Genomic DNA, 6,366 nt, shown 5'->3' on the forward strand with positions numbered 1-6,366 from the left:
TTAGGTATGGGCCTTGAATTCCTATTCTTTCCAGGACTTTTATCATGAAGGGGTGTTGAATTTTGTCAAATGCTTTATCAGCATCTAATGAAATGATCATGTGGTTCTGTTCTTTCAGTTTGTTTATATAATGGATCACGTTGATGGTTTTCCGTATATTAAACCATCCCTGCATGCCTGGGATGAAGCCTACTTGATCATGGTGGATGATTGTTTTGATGTGCTCTTGAATTCGGTTTGCCAGAATTTTATTGAGTATTTTTGCGTCGATATTCATAAGGGAAATTGGTCTGAAGTTCTCTTTCTTTGTTGTGTCTTTGTGTGGTTTAGGTATAAGAGTAATTGTGGCTTCGTAGAAGGAATTCGGTAGTGCTCCATCTGTTTCAATTTTGTGGAATAGTTTGGATAATATTGGTATGAGGTCTTCTATGAAGGTTTGATAGAATTCTGCACTAAACCTGTCTGGACCTGGGCTCTTTTTGGTTGGGAGACCTTTAATGACTGCTTCTATTTCCTTAGTAGTTATGGGGTTGTTTAACTGGTTTATCTGTTCCTGATTTAACTTCGATACCTGGTATCTGTCTAGGAAATTGTCCATTTCCTGAAGATTTTCAAGTTTTGGTGAATATAGGTTTTTATAGTAAGATCTGATGATTTTTTGAATTTCCTCTGAATCTGTAGTTATGTCTCCCTTTTCATTTCTGATTTTGTTAATTTGGACGCACTCTCTGTGTCCTCTCGTTAGTCTGGCTAAGGGTTTATCTATCTTGTTGATTTTCTCAAAGAACCAACTTTTGGTTCTGTTGATTCTTTCTATGGTCCTTTTTGTTTCTACTTGGTTGATTTCATCTCTGAGTTTGATTATTTCCTGCCTTCTACTCCTCCTGGGTGTATTTGCTTCTTTTTGTTCTAGAGCTTTTAGGTGTGCTGTCAAGCTGCTGACATATGCTCTTTCCTGTTTCTTTCTGCAGGCACTCAGCGCTATGAGTTTTCCTCTTAGCACAGCTTTCATTGTGTCCCATAAGTTTGGGTATGTTGTATCTTCATTTTCATTAAATTCTAAAAAGTTTTTAATTTCTTTCTTTATTTCTTTCTTGACCAGGTTATCATTGAGTAGAGCATTGTTCAATTTCCACGTATATGTGGGCATTCTTCCCTTATTGTTATTGAAGACCAGTTTTAGGCCGTGGTGGTCCGATAGCACGCATGGGATTATTTCTATCTTTCTGTACCTGTTGAGGCCCGTTTTTTGACCAATTATATGGTCAATTTTGGAGAAAGTACCATGAGGAGCTGAGAAGAAGGTATATCCTTTTGCTTTAGGATAGAATGTTCTATAAATATCCGTTAAGTCCATTTGGCTCATGACTTCTCTTAGTCTGTCGACATCACTGTTTAATTTCTGTTTCCATGATCTGTCCATTGATGAGAGTGGGGTGTTGAAATCTCCCACTATTATTGTGTGAGGTGCAATGTGTGTTTTGAGCTTTAGTAAGGTTTCTTTTACGTATGTAGGTGCCCTTGTATTTGGGGCATAGATATTTAGGATTGAGAGTTCATCTTGGTGGATTTTTCCTTTGATGAATATGAAGTGTCCTTCCTTATCTTTTTTGATGACTTTTAGTTGGAAATTGATTTTATTTGATATTAGAATGGCTACTCCAGCTTGCTTCTTCTGACCATTTGCTTGGAAAGTTGTTTTCCAGCCTTTCACTCTGAGGTAGTGTCTGTCTTTGTCTCTGAGGTTTGTTTCCTGTAGGCAGCAGAATGCAGGGTCCTCGTTGCGTATCCAGTTTGTTAATCTATGTCTTTTTATTGGGGAGTTGAGGCCATTGATATTGAGAGATATTAAGGAATAGTGATTATTGCTTCCCGTTATATTCATATTTGGATGTGAGGTTATGTTTGTGTGCTTTCATTCTCTTTGTTTTGTTGCCAAGACGATTAGTTTCTTGCTTCTTCTAGGGTATAGCTTGCCTCCTTATGTTGGGCTTTACCATTTATTATCCTTTGTAGTGCTGGATTTGTAGAAAGATATTGTGTAAATTTGGTTTTGTCATGGAATATCTTGGTTTCTCCATCAATGTTAATTGAGAGTTTTGCTGGATACAGTAACCTGGGCTGGCATTTGTGTTCTCTTAGGGTCTGTATGACATCAGTCCAGGATCTTCTGGCCTTCATAGTTTCTGGCGAGAAGTCTGGTGTGATTCTGATAGGTCTGCCTTTATATGTTACTTGACCTTTTTCCCTTACTGCTTTTAATATTCTTTCTTTATTTTGTGCGTTTGGTGTTTTGACTATTATGTGACGGGAGGTGTTTCTTTTCTGGTCCAATCTATTTGGAGTTCTGTAGGCTTCTTGTATGCCTATGGGTATCTCTTTTTTTAGGTTAGGGAAGTTTTCTTCTATGATTTTGTTGAAGATATTTACTGGTCCTTTGAGCTGGGAGTCTTCACTCTCTTCTATACCTATTATCCTTAGGTTTGATCTTCTCATTGAGTCCTGGATTTCCTGTATGTTTTGGACCAGTATCTTTTTCCGCTTTACATTATCTTTGACAGTTGAGTCAATGATTTCTATGGAATCTTCTGCTCCTGAGATTCTCTCTTCCATCTCTTGTATTCTGTTGGTGAAGCTTGTATCTACAGCTCCTTGTCTCTTCTTTTGGTTTTCTATATCCAGGGTTGTTTCCATGTGTTCTTTCTTGATTGCTTCTATTTCCATTTTTAATTCCTTCAACTGTTTGATTGTGTTTTCCTGGAATTCTTTCAGGGATTTTTGTGTCTCCTCTCTATGGGCTTCTACTTTTTTATTTATGTTTTCCTGGAATTCTTTCAGGGATTTTTGTGTCTCCTCTCTATGGGCCTCTACTTGTTTATTTATGTTTTCCTGGAATTCTTTCAGGGATTTTTGCGATTCTTTCAGGCATTTTTGCGATTCCTCTCTGTAGGCTTCTACTTGTTCTCTAAGGGAGTTCTTCACGTCTTTCTTGAAGTCCTCCAGCTTCATGATCAAATATGATTTTGAAACTAGATCTTGCTTTTCTGGTGTGTTTGGATATTCCATGTTTGTTTGGATGGGAGAATTGGGCTCCGATGGTGCCATGTAGTCTTGGTTTCTGTTGCTTGGGTTCCTGTGCTTGCCTCTCGCCATCAGATTATCTCTAGTGTTACTTTGTTCTGCTATTTCTGACAGTGGCTAGACTGTCCTATAAGCCTGTGTATCAGGAGTGCTGTAGACCTGTTTTCCTCTCTTTCAGTCAGTTATGGGGACAGAGTGTTCTGCTTTCTGGCGTGTAGTTTTTCCTCTCTACAGGTCTTCAGCTGTTCCTGTGGGCCTGTGTCTTGAGTTCACCAGGCAGCTTTCTTGCAGCAGAAATTTGGTCTTACCTGTGGTCCCGGGGCTCAAGATCGCTCGTGGGGTGCTGCCCACGGGCTCTCTACAGCGGCAGCAACCAGGAAGACCTGTGCCGCCCCTTCCGGGAGCTTCAGTGTACCAGGGTTCCAGATGGTCTTTGGCTTTTTCCTCTGGCGTCGGAGATGTGTGTGCAGAGAGCAGTCTCTTCTGGTTTCCCAGGCTTGTCTGCCTCTCTGAAGGTTCAGCTCTCCCTCCCACGGGATTTGGGTGCAGAGAACTGTTTATCCGGTCTGTTTCCTTCAGATTCTGGTGGTGTCTCAGGCAGGGGTCCTTATGCTCCTGGGCCCTCCCCCACGGGAGCCCAGAGGCCTTATACAGTTTCCTCTTGGGCCAGGGATGTGGGCAGGGGTGAGCAGTGTTGGTGGTCTCTTCCGCTCTGCAGCCTCAGGAGTGCCCACCTGACCAGGCGGTTGGGTCTCTCTCTCACAGGGTCTGGGGGCAGAGAGCTGCGGGCCGGGATCCGCGGGTGTGGGACTTCCGGTAAACACAGAATGTGCCCGGTCCTAGAGGAATTCTGCTTCCCTGTGTCCCAAGCTCACCAGGCAGCTTTCTTGCAGCAGAAAAGTTGGTCTTACCTGTGGTCCCGGGGCTCAAGATCGCTCGTGGGGTGCTGCCCACGGGCTCTCTGCAGCGGCAGCAACCAGCGATATTGGGCAATTCTTAGTCTCAGGGTCATTGCTTTATCTCATCTTATGAAGAACACCAAAAGAAGCAGATACTACTATTTGTATAGTTGTTTTCACATAGATTGGCCTGAACAGATTTGTAATTGCATAGCAATATGCATGGCTTATTATACAACACACATGATCCCTTACACTGCACATGGGGCCATTCAACTTCCTGCTTGTATGGATTTGGATTAGGCATAGGTGAAGGTTCAAAGTTCTCATGTCCTCTGAGGCTGTGTGCATAGCCCCAGGAACATTTAGAGCCCTCTCCTACATGTGTGCCCCTTTAGACTCTGAGAGATATAGCCCAGCAACTGGAAGCCTCCTAGAACACTATATTTTTCATCATTTTATTTTAAGCGTTTTTGTTAGCCTAATATTTTCCTCCATTATTATCTGTGGCCTGTAACATATAGTTTGTACTACCCTGCTTTAAGCTCTGAGCAGACCATGCTACCAACCCTGTCCAGTTTCCCTCGGATCCACATATAAAACACACACACACACACACACACACACACACATGCACATTAGTTTATTTTTTATATGGTTTAGCTCAATGGCTAGGCTATTTTAAGCCTTCAAGAGCAATTATGCCCTTCTTTTCATTTCCAGCTCACAACCTTTGAGTCTTCCCTCAACTTTAGTTTCTCATTTATCTTTAGTCATAGCTCAGCTCCCTAAATCTGCCCTGAGTTTAGTTGGCTTTCCATTTTTCAAATTTTAATTTTCTTGTTTATTTTATGCACTTACATTTCAAATGTTAACTCCTTTCCTCATCTCCCTTACCTCCTACCCCTTCCCCTGCTTCTGTGAGGATGCTTCCACCCCAATGCACCCACTTGAAAATCTATGCCCAGGCATTATCCTACATTGCTGAAATGAGTCTTCACAGGACCAAGGGCTTTTCCTCCTAGTGATGCTGGACAATGCTATCCTCTGCTATATATACTTAGGCAAATGGATAGAAATAGAAAATATCATCCTAAGTGAGGCAACCCAGTCACAAATAAACACATGGTATGTACTCACTAATAAGAGAATATTAGTCCAAAAGCTTGGAATACCTAAAGAAAAATTCACATATCATATGAAGCTCAAGAAGAAGAAAGACAAAAATATGGATGTTTCATTTCTTCTCAGAAGGGAGAACAAAATACTCAATGGGAGGAAATACAGGAACAAAGTGGGGAACAAGATTGAAAGAAAGGCCAACCAGAGACTGCCCCACCTTGGGATCCATCCCAAATGCAGCCACTACACCTAGTCAGTATTGGTGATGCCAAGAAGTGCTTGCTGTCAGAAGTCAGATATGGGTGTCTCATGAGAGGCTCTGGTAGAGCCCTACTGAGACAGATGAGGATGGTTGCAGCTAACCATTTCCCTGAACAAGAAGACTTCAATGGAGGAGTTAGAGAAAAGACTGAAGGAGATGAAGGTGTTTGCAACCCCATAGGAAGAACAACAATATCAACCAACCAGACCCCACCAGAGTTTCCAGGGACTAAACCACCAATCAATGAGTAACATGGAGAGACCCGTGGCTCCAGCTGCATATGTAGCTTACTTGCATTTCTAACCTCCTACCTGATATAGCAAGCACAGCTGGAGAAGCAGTCAATGGCCACTCTATCCTAGATCTCACATGGCTGGTGGCTCTTTCTCCATCTGAAGCACAATGGATCTTTTCTTTTCTCTTGCATCTGCTACCCTGCCTGAGGAAAAACTGAAATTCCTTCCTGTTCCCCACCCAGCTTGTTAGCTGCTAGCATCTTTATTGATCAATCAAGAACCAATTGGGGAACAGGACCTTCAGTGTTCACACCAGATTCCCAATCAAAGCATCAGAACTACTCCCTACAAAGGCCTGAAGTATTGGTGATGTCCAGTCATTGTTATTGATTGCTTTAGCAAGTGTCTTCACAGAAAAGGTTATTTTCACTAGGCAAATTTCAACAAGGTGAAAGAAAGCCAGCCTTGTGAATGGATTCTTCCCACTAGCCATCGGATGTGGGAAATATTGACAATTTTCTGGGCATGTGGCTTAAAGAAGGTCAATCCTTGGCTTCAAAGGGTTGTCCCAGTTTCTGAGAGTCAGCTAAATTCCCTTTGGTTGTGACTTCTGAATTCGAAATAACCTGCCTGTGAGATGGAGTGCTGATAGTTAAGATAAATTGAACAGTTCTAAAAGTTTACTCTTTTTGGTTGTGTGTGTGTGTGTGTGTGTGTATGTGTGTGTGTGTGTGTGTGTCTGTATGTATGTTATTTTTGATTTTGC

The sequence above is a fragment of the Rattus norvegicus genome, chromosome 2 (assembly GCF_021556685.1).
Source record: "Rattus norvegicus strain SHRSP/BbbUtx chromosome 2, alternate assembly SHRSP_T2T, whole genome shotgun sequence".
Lineage (NCBI taxonomy): Eukaryota > Metazoa > Chordata > Mammalia > Rodentia > Muridae > Rattus > Rattus norvegicus.